The 14,397-nt window shown below is 46.6% G+C and overlaps 1 protein-coding gene across 6 annotated transcripts in view; it reads left to right on the forward strand.

The window, feature by feature from the left end:
• B4GALNT1 (beta-1,4-N-acetyl-galactosaminyltransferase 1) overlaps positions 1–14,397 on the forward strand; it is a 613,238-nt gene that overhangs the window by 452,452 nt on the left and 146,389 nt on the right. The window lies entirely within an intron of this gene.

Genomic DNA, 14,397 nt, shown 5'->3' on the forward strand with positions numbered 1-14,397 from the left:
GTTAATGTCTTGGGGCATTTCCTCCCAAGCAACTGGATCCTCCTCTGAGTTGATGTCATCTGCTCGTCTCCTCAGCATGTTTAAATTGAAGTCTCCTGTGATTATCCAGTTATTTGTTTTCTCTTCTGTTATTATTTTCACCAACTCCTCCTTTAGTTGTTGGCTCCCTTTGTTTTTATCGTGTGGGTGCAGATAGAGGTTTGCAAGTATTATATGTTCTTTACTTGTCTTCCCCTGTAGGGTAATTCGAGTTACTTGCCTTTCATTTGGTGGCTCTAGGTTGTATGATAAGGGTTCTGTTGCATAAATGCTGCTTATGGAGGTGTATGTGACTACACCTCCCTTGTTGTGGCCAAATTTAGCATTTCTAGTTGCAGGTAGATAGAGCATGTTAAAGCCGTGCAGTGTCGTCGGTAGTTCACTCCATGTATCCTGGAGAGAAATTATATCAAATTTCTGCAGATAAGTTAGCAGTTCTGGGTCAGAAGTCTTGTCTCCCAGCCCATTGAATGAATGAAGGGAGTCTTTTATGGCGCAACTTAGCCCAAGGGCATCAAGGCGCCGAAGCAGGTCAAATGAGATGTAATCAACCAGAGTGGACTATTACCGATAGACTTCAGAGAAAAGCCAGGTTTTTAAAGCCATGCGTGAGAGAGCAAACAACGGTTGCCCTAGAAGTTCAGGGGGGAGGGAGTTCCATAACCTGGGTACAACCGAGGAAAATGCTCTGCCTTCCCATTTCACTCTTACGAACATAGCCACTACAAGGAGATTTTTGTTGGAAGAGTGAAGGGATCGACTAGGTGAGTAGGTCTGGCCTGTACCGTGAAGGGCCCCATGGGCAAGATAGAGACTCTTAAACGAGATCCTGGACTGAATAGGAAGCCAATGTAGGCTTCTCCGGACTGACGAGGCCGAGGCAAGTCTGGGAAGGTTAAGAATCTTCGCAGCCGCGTTTTGGACCATTTGCAGACGATGGATAAGGCTCTTGTTTATGCCCACATAAAGGGCGTTGCAATAGTCCAGCCTTGAGGAGACTAATGCCACGTTAGCCTGTTTCCGGGCATCGGGGGAAAGATAATGGGCCATCCTTCTGAGAATCCTGATGATACCACAGCAGGTCGAGACAGTCCTGCTGACTTGACGGTCAAAGGAAAGCAAAGTATCCATTATCAACCCTAGGTTCTTGGCAAACTGACGGGGAGGAGGACAGTCCCCAAGTGAGGGCGGCCACCAGTCATTGGACCAAATTTCCTGGCCTTCTTTTCCTCAATAATGGCTAGCTTGTATTCTTTTAGACAAAGTTTGTGTTGTTCCCTCTCCTCTAGTCTGTGAAAGCCCTGATGACTTCACTCAAACTATATGCGATGACATTTCTGCATTTTTTGAGAACAAAATAGAGTCAATATATGGAAAAATCACTGAAGCCCCAAATTTTAAGAGCAATATTGACTCCACTCCTCCCCGGTTACCACAGTGTCAAAGCAGTCTACTTACCATGATCCCTGAGGTTACTTTGTCTGAGGTTACTTCTTTGTATAGTCAAATTAAAACAGGGTCCCCAACTGACCTCCTGCCTGCTAAAATGGTAGCTCCCTTAGGTAGCCTGCTCTCCTCAGGTATTCGAACAGTGATCAACCTTTCCCTTAAGGAAGGGCAGGTACCCAGGGATGGAAAAAGGCGATTGTGAACCCTATTCGAAAGAACACGGCGTTGCCATAGTCAGACCTCTCCAACCTCCGCCCGATCTCCCTTCTACCCCATCTTAGTAAGATGACCGAGAAACATGTCTATACACATGTGTCTAATTTTATCGAGGCAGCGGGTGGTCTGGCTCATGCACAATCTGGGTTCAGACCTAATCACAGCACCAAATCTTCCCTCCTCTCCGTGTCCGATACCATCAGGATGGCACAGGATAGAGGAGGCTCTATGATTTTGGTGCTGTTAGATTTGTCCGCTGCCTTCGACACGGTGTCACATGACATTCTCATTGGTCGTCTGAAGAGGGTAGGGATAGGCGGAACTGCTTTGTCATGGCTGGAGACCTTTATTACTGGCCGCTCACAAAGTGTTCGATTGGGCTCCCATTTTTCTATCTCCAGGGAGCTCACTAAGGGGGTTCCACAGGACTCATGCCTAAGCCCCACACTCTTCAATATGTATGTGGCCCCCTTGGCTGAAATTGTGAGAGAATATGGGTTCACGCCTATATCCTACGCAGATGATACCCAGCTCCTGTTCCCTTTTCAAACACTTACGCCAGCAGTTAAAAACTCCTTCGCTGCAGGCATGAGAGCTGTATCCGATTGGATGACCTCCAATTGCCTGCAATGTAATGTAGGCATGGCGGAGGTCATGCTCTTCGGAGAGGCCCCGCTCCTCTGGTCACCTGAATGGTGGCCTCCCGAACTAGGTTCTGCTCCTTGTCCCAAGCAGGTAGTAAAAAATTTAGGGGTTCGCCTTGATCAGTCTCTGCTATTTAAGGACCATGTAAGTAAGGTAGCGGGATCTTGTCTTAGGGTCATTGGGCTCTTGAGGCGAGTGTTCCCATACCTGGCAGACAATCATAGAAAAACCTTGGTCCAGGCACTGGTAATCAGTAGATTAGATTACTGTAATGGGCTGCTCATTTCTGCCAATGAAGAGCAACTTGGCAGGTTACAGGTGGCCCAGAACACAGCAGCTAGGCTGATCCTTGACGTTCCAGCCAGATCCCCTTCTCGCCCTCTCTTCAATAAACTCCATTGGCTGCCTATCCGCCAGAAGGTGAAATTTAAGATATGCTGCGTTTTACATAAATGCCTGTTTGGTACCGGTCCGAAATACCTGTCAGAAAAATTCAAACCATATGAGCCATGTTGTTCTTTGTGCTCTAAGAACCAATCACTGCTCCAGGTACCGCGGAAGGGAAAGACAGGGTGGCCGAGCCCTCTCCTTTAGGGGCCCCACCCTTTGGAACACTCTGCCCCTCACCCTGAGGCAAAACTCCAATCTTGGAGCCTTTAGGAAATGCTTAAAGACTTACCTGTTCCTGACGATGTAGACTCTAATCTTCTTGTTTCTGATAGTTTTTTATTTGGTTATGACTTTTGGTAAGAACATAAGCGCGGAGATACCCCTTCGGGGGTCGAATTCCTGCGCTATATAAGCAAATAAATAAATAAATAGCGAGGGAAAAACTCCCTCCGTGATTACACGGTTCATGACCTTCATAAGAGGGGGAATAATTATTTCCCGACAAGCTTTCAGGACTTTGAGCGGGCCTGGATCTAAAGGAGAGCCCGATTTGATGTTGTCCAGGAGCTGGTTCATCAGCTCAGGAGTAAGGAGGGGGAAGGACGAGAGACTCGGAGGAGGTCTGCCGGACACACTCCCGGCTAAGGAGGGGAAGGGCATGGAGGGAGGTCCCAAACCAAGATTCAAGGTTTCAAGAGTGCCATGGATATCCACGATCTTAGAGTGGAAGAAGACCAAGAAGCAGTCACACAACTCCTGGGATTCCACTATTGGGTCAGCTACTAAGGGAGAGGATAGGGAGTCTATGATTTTAAAAATCTCTCTGGGAGAATTGAGGGAAGCAGTGATCTTAGTATAATAGGCCTTCTTTTCCTCAATAATGGCTAGCTTGTATTCTTTTAGACAAAGTTTGTGTTGTTCCCTCTCCAAGGGACCCAACTGAGCCCACCAGAGCCTCTCCTATTTGCGACACCCTTTTCTCAGCAGCCTAAGTCTGTCAGAAAACCAGGGAGCGAAGGGACTCTTTCTCGCAGAGTAATGCCGTTTAGGGGGCCCATGGTGTCCAGAGCCCCTGAAATGGTACTCGCAAGTTCGAGGGACGCAGAATTTACATCCTGCAGTTCAACAGGCATCAAGTTATTCAGATAGGGAGCAAGAACCTCATTATTGATGGCATTAAAGTTCCTTCTGAGTTCCCACTTCCTGGCGCCTGAGGACGGCGGACTGCGTCCTGATAAGAAAATTCTAAGGGGACGGCCGAGTGGTCGGGCCAAGCTAGCGGGACCGGAGGTCCCACCTTCATCCTAAGGTCGTTGGTAAAGACTCCGTCGAGTGTGTGACCCGCCAGATGGGTGGGGCCAGACACCAGCTGCGTCAAACCACAGGAATCCAGAGTTTCCAGAAATGTCAGGGTATCTCTTGATCGCATATCTTCCAGGTGGAAATTAAAGTCACCAAGAAGAGTAATATTAGTCCTCTCAATGAATGGCTCTAGCATAGGGGTTCCCAAACTTTTGACTCCTGAGGACCCCCATTGACTTACCACTGGAAGCCGGGGACCCCCAGAAATTTGTATGATTTAAATTTCAAACATTAAAAGAGTAATTAAAAAAAAGAAACACACATGCACACAAAACAAACACTCAAATTACTAAGGATTTTAGCATTTTATATTGAAGAATTTGCAAAAACCAGAAACATTTAATGGGAAGGTTGGTGCTGCATCTCTGTGATTAACTTTTAAATGGTTAGTTTTATTTCTGCTCCTGCCAAGGCCAGAGTGGAAACCCAAAGCAGACCTGGGAAATGTTTTCAGACCAGTCCCCATACAGTGCACACCAAGTGCAGTGAGTGAGCCTGACCACTACAAAGGGGGCTTTGGGAGGCTCTCCCCTCAAGAAAATGTAGGATACAATGGTGCATTCTACAACACATTTATCATTATGTATTTAATTGTATTAGCTGTTTAAAGAATAGTAAATGATGACCTTACTATGCACCATGATACAACAATCTTTGTTGGGGTTCTTCAATGATTCCCTTATTATCACCCTTCAACAGTGACTCTCATTTCTCCATAGCACATCTGTCACATGTATTTCATTTGTTTTATAGCATCTCTTATACCATTGTAGGATGTCAGCACTTTACATCACACACATATAGAGGCAGTGAATCATACATGTAAATCAGTGTACAGTAAATGTTACATAAGGCAAAGGGGACTACAATGTGTAGGGTGTGCATGTCATTTATACTGGTAGGCTTTTTAAAGAGTGCTTGGTCTGGAAAAGCACAAACTCAGGATTCAGAACATAACACATTGGTTAGCATTGACTTTAACAATAAAAATGTATTTCCATCTAATTAAACTCCTTTAGCAGCATCAGGATAATGAAAGACTGGGAAAAACATAAGATACATGCAGTGTGTAAGCAGCTCTTTGATGCCAGTTTATAGAACACTGTGCTAGATTATTATTGTCTCTTATGAGCTGCAGAGTAACACAAGAATATCTGTGACAAAAGCAGTAACCCATGGACCTATGCACATAAAATACTGTTTATTAAAATGAATGTCACGCATTCTTTGCAGCAGCCATATCAACCCTCTGTGCTACATTAGATAAGTCAAACCTCCCACTGAACAAAACTTTTATCTCTGTCCAGCAGGTACATTAATCACTGGTGTTATCTTGACACTTTTATTGTTGCTCAAAAACTGCTAATTCTACAAGGAACTTTGCAGTGCTTTTAAAACTGCTTTCCGAGGACCCCCTGAGAATGTGTCGCAGACCCCTGGGGGTCCACGGACCCCAGTTGGATTGGTGTCACTACAACGCATGCTTTTACATCGCATGCCTTTACAACGCGGTTTTTACCACGCAGTCCATTACAACGCATAATGCTTTTAGGCGCTGGATAGTGAATTATTTAATTTACTATTCCAACTCCAGTCCCCGTGGATAGCAGGGAAGGTGTTGGATAGTAAATTAAATATATTCCCTATCCTAGAGCGCCCCCCAGCGCAATGCGTTGTAATGGTATGCGTTGTAATGGTTGCGATGTAATGGTAGTGCGTTGTAAAAAATGCGTTGTAAGTGATGTTCCCCCCCCCCCCCAGTTTGGGAAACACTGCTCTAGCAGATTGATCAGGTCCTGGCTAAAAGCGGATCTAGGGCCCGGTTGCCTATAGAACAAAAGGCCAGAGAAAGAGATGGAGGGAGTGGAATTGATAGAAAAATACATGGCCTGAAAGGAATCAGAGGGGGTAGGAAGAAGTTCAGTGCGACATGTAAGAGAATCCTTATATAAAATTCCTATTCCTCCTATTCGATGGCCTATTCTATCCATCCTGGCCAGGGTATAACCCAAGGGGATAGCGTCCACCAAATCAGGTCCTGAGGCATCAGATGCCCAGGTCTCTGTAATGAACACCCATGTGGGCTTTCTGACTGAGACAAAATCCCCGAATGCAATATTATTTTTTATCAAAGGTCACGCATTAATGAGGAGCCCCCTTTTGATCGTGCTATTAGGGGAGGGCTTAGTTAGATACACCAATGCTCAACAGTGTCTTCCCAAAATTCGCCCTTCCGTGACCACTGCTCTGACATCCGCAACCAATCCCATCTATTAAGTCATCTGCGGCGGTGGTATAATGACAGGGTTTATCTAAAGGCTTAAGCGCAAGCAGGAACCGTCTAGAGTAGCGGAAACTTACTAGAGAGCCAGCTGTTGCTAGCCCAGCCTCCCTTGCGCAATCTTATTGATGTTCCAGGAAAAGATTTTCAGATTTTTGAGCTGCAGTTGGGACCTATTCAATCACTACTCGCCTCTTTAATGGTGTCAGTCAACCCCCTCATCGGCACTGGAGCCCATCCCCTCACACCCAATGGCAAGTTTATCAGGGAGCCAGGGGCGGCTGGTGTTAAAGGGCGAAAGGGGCGTTGCCCTGCCATCACGGGGGAGAAGGGGAGGGCCGAAAAACCTACGAGCAACCCAGTCAAAAAGCTAATGGTTGCTTACTTTTGACCATTAGAGATGCTTGTCGTTTTTACTCCCTCTCCCCAAGTGATGGCAGAACAATGTGCTCTTATATGAAGGATTTAGATTTTTTTTCGTTCAGCAGGAGTACCTCACTACACATGTGCCGAGCGAGCGTGATGAATCTCGCCCTAAAGGCACAAACCTGGGCTGTGACATCACTGTGGAAGGCGTGGCGAGTTTTAGCAGCGATGCACAGGCTTGCTTTTGGGCGTGAATTGCTCTGGCTCAGGGCAGGGTCTGAAGAGTTCCATTCTTTTTATGGAAAAGGGCGGGGCAGACTCAGAGAGACCAGGCAGAAGTGGATGGCTCCATATAAAACCGGCATCGCCTCCTCCAATGGTCCTGTGGTTTGTATTGGCTGATGACAAAGCCTGTGGGGTGGAGTCCTGAGTCCAGCAGCTTTCGATTCCGAGGTCAGGGAGTGCTGCAGTGCACGTGACGTGTTCTGTGCTGTGGCAGAGCTACACCTCGTTGCAGGAAAAACAGGACCCGGCCAGGATCGGAATGTAGGCGGAGCGGGGCCTCACCTGGTAAGGTATTCACTCCCAACCGCCCCCCACCCACGCGAGTCTGACTCATGCCGACCGGCCCAAGCTAAAGTCTAAAATTCGCTAAAAATGAACACTATGTAACCCCATGCACAAGCTCACGGCCTATTTTATAAATTACCACTGCACTGTGAATGTTTTGCCTCTTTTCGGTTCAATGTATATATTATCTGCAGCCCTTTGGCATATTAGCTCACACTCTATTTCTGACTCCATGGGCTCATTAAACCTTTACAGCGCTCCGAAGCTGGCTGGGGAGGAACAGGAACTTGCATTTTAGATGTTTAAATACATTAAAAAAATATAGAGCAGCAGTATCGTCGTTTGCCCAGTTATTTTCTTGAATACAACAGAGCAGAGAAGTCTCCAGAGCACGAAACTTGAACCTTTGACAACATTCATGTCTGCGCCTGACCACCATGGCTGAGAGCGTCTTATGTTGACGAGCACTAGGCTGCTGTTGTGACAAGTATTCTCCCAACAACCAACCAGGCGTAGGATGCTGTTGTTCTGTGTGATGGCCTGTGTGTTGCTGTTGTGTTCTGTGTTACTATTGTGTTCTCTGTGATTTCCAGTGTATTACGGTTGTGCTCTGTGTAAGGTCCTGTGTGTTACTGTTGTTTTCTGTATGATTTCCTGTGTGTTACTGTTGTGTTCTGTGTGATGTCCTGTGTGTTACTGTTGTGTTCTGTGTGATATCCTGTGTGTTACTGATTCTGGGGCAGATTTACAAGCCCCTTGAGCCACTTTTGCGTCACTTTTAACATGGGAAAAGTGACGCAAAAGTGGCGCAAGGGGCTTGTAAATCTGCCCCTTTGACTTTTACGCCTCACTACGTTCAGATCCCACCAGCCGCCACTGCAGGGAGCATTTGTCGCATTCCTGTGATAACAGCGAGTCCAAATCCCTATCAGTTAGGGTACCCATTACGCTTTTGTATGTCAGATAGTTGGCTTGGTTGCACGCACGGAAGCATTTTCACAAGACTGCTTTGACTAGAATATTGGAACTTAAAGTCTTAGTAAGCCCATGAGACCTGTGGTGTCCTAAGATTACAGAAAGCACCACACAGAGCCTGTAATTATAATGTGATTATAGTTCCTTTCTCCTTAAAGAAAGACCTATTCGTTTTTGTATCGTTTGTAATATATAGCTGTGAACAGACACTGATATGTGTTGTGTGTGAGTACCACGTCTACTGTATGGAGTTCCAGATCTATTACCACTCTTGGAAATAAGCCTTGACCCACAGCTAGAGTCAGGGGTATAAAGTAGTAAATGGTTAATCCAGCTGCAGTGCAAAAGTATTGAAGACCCTGAGACTCCAGTGGTAAATGATAACATCCAGCATGGATCCTGTCCAGGAACCACTTCTGGCCCCCAAAACCCAGGCCCAGATAAAAGATCCTCTGTTGGTATCGGCAGATTTGCTAAATGTAAGATTAGCATTTACACAATTCAAGAATTACTTGCTATGTTACTCCCTAACCTCTTGAATTCCTTTGAGGGCCTTGGGAGCATCTCCTAAGCAGGAATAGTACCTGGTCTGGCCTTTTGTGGAAGTGGGTTGTTCTAGGATAAGACTTTGGGGCAGATTTACAATAACTGGCGCATCCCTGCGTATCAGCAGGGATGCGCCAGTTATTGTGCGCCGCAACTCCGCCACCCTGGATGAGCCGCATTTATAATGCGGCGCACCATGGGGCAAAAACGGCACAGATGCGTCACGCATCTTTGCCATAAAAGCGGCGCATTGCTGGAGTTGCGTCGCAAGCGCAATGCAGCTCCAGCAATGCTCTGGGGGCTCTATCTCCACAATGCTGTGTCAATCCTTACGCCTGCTTCAAGCAGGCGTAGTGTTTTGACGCAGCATGGGCGCAAAAGTGACTGAGTGAAATCTTGTAGATTTCACTCAGCCACTTTTGGGAGGGTTTACTGCGCCGCAACCCCCCGCCCCCCCTGCCTGCGATGGAACGCTTCCTTCTGGCGCAGGACTTTACAATGTGACGCATCTGGGAGATTCGTCACGTTGTAAATACCCCGCACCATGGCGCATCTTGTGCACCGCCGCTGCGTTACAAAAGTGACGCAGCGGCGGGGTAAAAGAGGCGCAAGGGGCTTGTAAATCTGCCCCTTTGCTGTTACCGGGAAGGGGTCGCAGCGTTCTGGGTGGCGGAAACAGGCTTCAAGGAATAGGATCCTGGAGCCATTGCAGAGGGACCAGAATGGGGGTTTTGTTATGAGTCATGGGATAGGTGTGAAAGTGCATTGGTTTGGGGATGTCACTAGTCACAGGTTATGGGCTCTGGCCTCGCCTGTAAAGCTCTGTGGGTCGGTTCAAGAAGGAGATTTTATTTTTCTTTGCATCTGAGATTGATACGGCACCCTCTGTTAAACATACTAACTACTTGTGTTTCACAAAGGGTGCTATGGAGGGCATAGACGTGGGTGAACCGGAGGATATGGGCAACGCAATATTGAGGCACTGTGGTGTAGCCAGGGTTAGGCTAGGTAGTATCTCTCGAGGCAAACAGGCCAGAGGCAGCAGCCCAGAGGTGTATTTTTCTCCGATAAGAATATTATCAGTGTGAAAAACTAGGAAGGGATCGATCGTCAGGTTAAATTCTATAGGGCAATCGTAAAAACAAGTGTGGTTGGAAGCACAGGGACTTTCCAACAGACCATTATCTTCAAATCACCAACAGGCAGGGTTAGACTGGGAGAGTATATCGGCCCGGGCACCAAATGAAATCACCCCCCACCCCCAGCTATAAGACAACTAAAAAGTGCCCTCATTTGCAAATCATGGTATTTTTGAACTTGTAAAATCAAGATGCATAAGGTGTTTTGTAAGGTGTAGGAGACTGACAGCAAGCATTTTTTTCAGTGTTTGTGGGAATATCAGCGAAACCAATAGTAAAAACAATGGGTAGCCTCCATTTATGGAGCTAGCCAATGGGAGCCGGGGGACGTTCCTATATCCCATATTGTAATCATTAGATTTCGCCTGCGCGAACTGCTTGCGCAGTAACGCCAGGCGAAACCTAAAAACGGAACGTGTTTGTTACTATGGGCTTACTGGATCTGCCTGGCGGTAAGGGACCCACTGTACTGATGGCTTATGAGCTGATTTGGGGGAAGGAACTGTCAACAGAGACGCCTCAAACTTTTCTACTAATTTATAACTAATCACATTTTAATGTGATGGGGATACAAGCCACCTTTCGTGACGTCACTACCTATCGTGACGTCACTTCCGGTGACAGCGCCCCCCCCCCCACTTCTTTTTTTTAGGACTTGTGCCCTGATTGTGTGACACATGGTGACACCTTGTGAGTTAGCAGGGCTGTGTTTGAACATCATAGAATAAAAACTAGAAGGTTTTTGTTTTTTAATTCTTGGACAGATGTATATAGTGTTGCACCAGTACTGGGCCCGAATTTGACAAATTATCGTTTCCTGATTTGATCCAGTTGCGCCTAAGGGAGACTCTAGCTGCCAAAGGCGCTGTTTTTTTAATTAAAGTGCAGGACTGCAAAAGTGGTATCACGGGCCTGACGCAAACAATGAACTTGGACCCCCAGCATACCCCAAGGCCCTCTGGTAAGGTAGTAAAAGGCAGCTTGAACTGGGGTGCTTTGGGCCTCTCACACCCATGGGCCCGGCGCCACTGCACATGCTGCACCATTGATAACTGCGCGCAGGAGGTGGGGGAGAAGGTTGCCACGCCCCTCCTATTAGAGTTCAATGTGTCAGTAAATTGTATTCAACTGTTGTCTTCCTTCCGAGTCTTTCAGGAAGTAGTGACACGGGCAGGAAGTTGCGTTTTGTTGTTGCTCGACTTAGAAAAAAAAGGCCCCGGGGCAGGCAGATCCAGGCAGACAGAAAGCCATTGTCTGCAGGCTCCGTGTGCAGCCGCCCGGACTGGGCGTGAGGGAGCGGTGGTAGGGCACGCCTCTCCCCGCGGGAGGCAGGTTCACGCCCGGGGCGGAGGGACGTATGCACCGCTCGCTGCGGGAGGAGAGCTTCGCAACGCGGCGCTGCGAGGGGTCCCCGGATACAACGCCCCCCGGTAGGTCATGATGATTCTGAATGTCACTTTTCTCGTTTTACTTCTATCAAGGTCCTATCTGCTACTGTAATTAACCTACTTTGGGAGTCGCGATAGCTCGTGTACACCTGCGAGAGCAGCTCAGAGAGCCAGGTGCGTGCTGCAGTGATCTGTGCGGAACCAACACCGAGTCAAATCACGAGACAAAAGTCTTTTATCCTTCCGATGTCGATAAAGTTTAAACAGTTAACTTGGGTAATATTAACATATCGTGTGCACGTGCGTAGAATCAGCAAACCTGTAGCAGCGGCAGCCCTTCGGTGGTAGTGTCTCTATTATCACATACACTGACGTGATGATAATATTTTATTCACCTCTTGTTTATTTCGCAGTTACGTTAAGAGTTTTTCGTTGAGACCGTTTCTTATCTGAACAAGCACTCACCTGGGGAACAACGGAGGCCCAGCACGGAGCGGGCATTTCGGCAACCCCGCCCACGGCCGCATGACGTTGCAGAGGGAAGAAATCGCGGGAACGCCCCCGAATCTGGTCCGGCCTTGACGGATAGATCCGGCTTCCAATGGCTAGCCTCCATTTATGGAGCTAGCCAATGGGAGCCGGGGGACGTTCCTATATCCCATATTGTAATCATTAGATTTCGCCTGCGCAAACTGCTTGCGCAGTAACGCCAGGCGAAACCTAACTAGAAGACTATACAACATGCAAAAACCGCCGAAAAACCACCCCATGTACTGACCTGCCAGACCAGCATCTCGGGCACTGCCGGATCACCCTACAGCACAGGCCGACCTTGCCAACAGGTTAAAATCTACTGCAGACCCAAATAGCACAGGCACACAGGCTCCACTGTTGTCGATACTCTGGAGGGCAGCAGCACCCCCTTTCTACTCAGCAACCACCACTGAGCTGTCCCAGTGGCAGAAGCCTAACTTGTGCTAACTCAAAAAGTTTCCATGGCTGATGTGGGTGTGCAGGTGTGTGCTTGCACACCTTTCAGTGACATTCAACATATACACACCTTTTGTAATGGAGCGCAGTAGAGTTAGGTTTGAGGATTCAAGTAATTTAGAGGGGTTAAGTGATGGGCAAAATCAGTCAGTGCTGGGAAACGGCTAAAAGGGGTGAATTCACCTGGCCATTAACCTTAAGCGCATACACGCTTTCAGCGACAAACAAGAACAAGTAACATATTATTCTGCATCGCAAGTACAGTAATCTGAGGAAATAGCTTCTTGCAGCAGCTTTCCATCACCCAGTAATCTACGATCTTAAGAGTCTCAATGCAGCCATACTGAAACAATTGGCAGTCCATGTTATATTTGATAAATATATGCATCACTTGCACAATTACATTCAGAGCAAAAAAGAATGCCCAGTAGATTCCAAGTGAATCTTGAAACATCTTGAGGACCTACTGGACAGCAAAGAGACCAGAACCCATCACCAACGATTGTTCACAAAAACATCCTTTGAAAACTACTGCACAACAGAACTACAATCTACACAACAGAATAATAATAATGACGTGTAGCAACGTCGACGACCTGAGATTGAGACGAGCTACTGAATAGGCCCAGCACACCCCAACATTAGGGACAATTGACATCTCTGCAACAAAACGTATTGGCATCTAGGTCTTTTTGACATCTCTAACTCTAGTCTGACAACTAAAACAGAATCAGCTAATATCTTCTTCCATCCCGTGGACCGATTATCAGCTTACCAAGATCAATTGGAAGTCAACAACACGAATAGAACACTCAAGTTACACCTTCTATACATCATGGTGGCAAGAAGCTCACACAGTCACCGCCTTATAGGTGAGCAGAATTCCTTGAGTCACAAAATATATCCTTTCTACAAGTATTGTAATGCATGCAGCACATCAGCGGATAATGGCTCAGACTTTGTAACCTTTACAATCAGAAGCCCTTGTGAGACCACCCTCTTAGTTGTAAGCAAGCCTCTCCAACTCGGCCAAGAGGCACCACAACAAACATCCCTACTATAGAGGTTTGACGAGGTTTACTCCGGCAATCTATACCTTGCGCCCCTTCTGAGATGGGCACCATCCCAGGTCAGCTCCTTGCCTGTTTCTTCAAAAACATTACATCAACGCTCATGGCTGTGGCACTCCATGAAGAGAAGCAGAGTAATAAACCAAATCTTCCCTATGAAATCAGGATCCTTGAGATATGAGAGGCTTATATTACACCAGCAGAAAAGCAACTACAATTCCTAATCTACTGATGTCCACATACAGTAGCAAGATACACCAGTAGCCTGGGGCTCCTTCTAGGAATCAAGTGCACATATCAAATTGTTTTGAAAATCACTGAAAATATGTCTGAATGGCAATTGCTCCTTTAACAAGCAGTGGCAAAGCCAATAAACCTCGCCTATCAGAGCTATTGGCTTTGACAAAGTTTTGTAGCCATGCTGTACAGCAGTGTGGATGCTTTGTAGATTGGCTACAACTAATGTAAGAAAGCACTATGACATAGCCAGGGCTAATGCGTTTTTTATTAAGTGCATTCGTGCTGAATCCATCATAGTCTTTTTTTGTTATTCTTTTTAGCCATGATGCACAGCAGTCACACTGTCACACAGTATGACTGCAAATCATTGCCAATGTTGGCAATGCTCATTCTGTACAGCATGAACAAAAGGCAATGGCAGAGCCAATATACTAAAGGCCAGATCAATTGACTCTGCCAGTGCTTGTTAGGTCTCGACACATCACCCCAGTGTGATTTTGAGGATATCAGTCAATCTCTCTATGCTTGAAAAGAAAATAATATGACATTTGGCAAACATCCTATCACATAAAGAAAGCAATTATGCCCACGTCTTAGTGAAAATAAACGTAAAAGCAGATGGCATCAGTTATCACAATAACAAGCATTGGCATAGCCAATAGGTCTCGCCTTTGGGACCTTATAAGTATTTAGTTATGCAGCACAATATCATTGGTACAACAGCATCAACT

The sequence above is a fragment of the Lissotriton vulgaris genome, chromosome 1_1 (genome assembly GCF_964263255.1).
Source record: "Lissotriton vulgaris chromosome 1_1, aLisVul1.2, whole genome shotgun sequence".
Taxonomy (NCBI): domain Eukaryota; kingdom Metazoa; phylum Chordata; class Amphibia; order Caudata; family Salamandridae; genus Lissotriton; species Lissotriton vulgaris.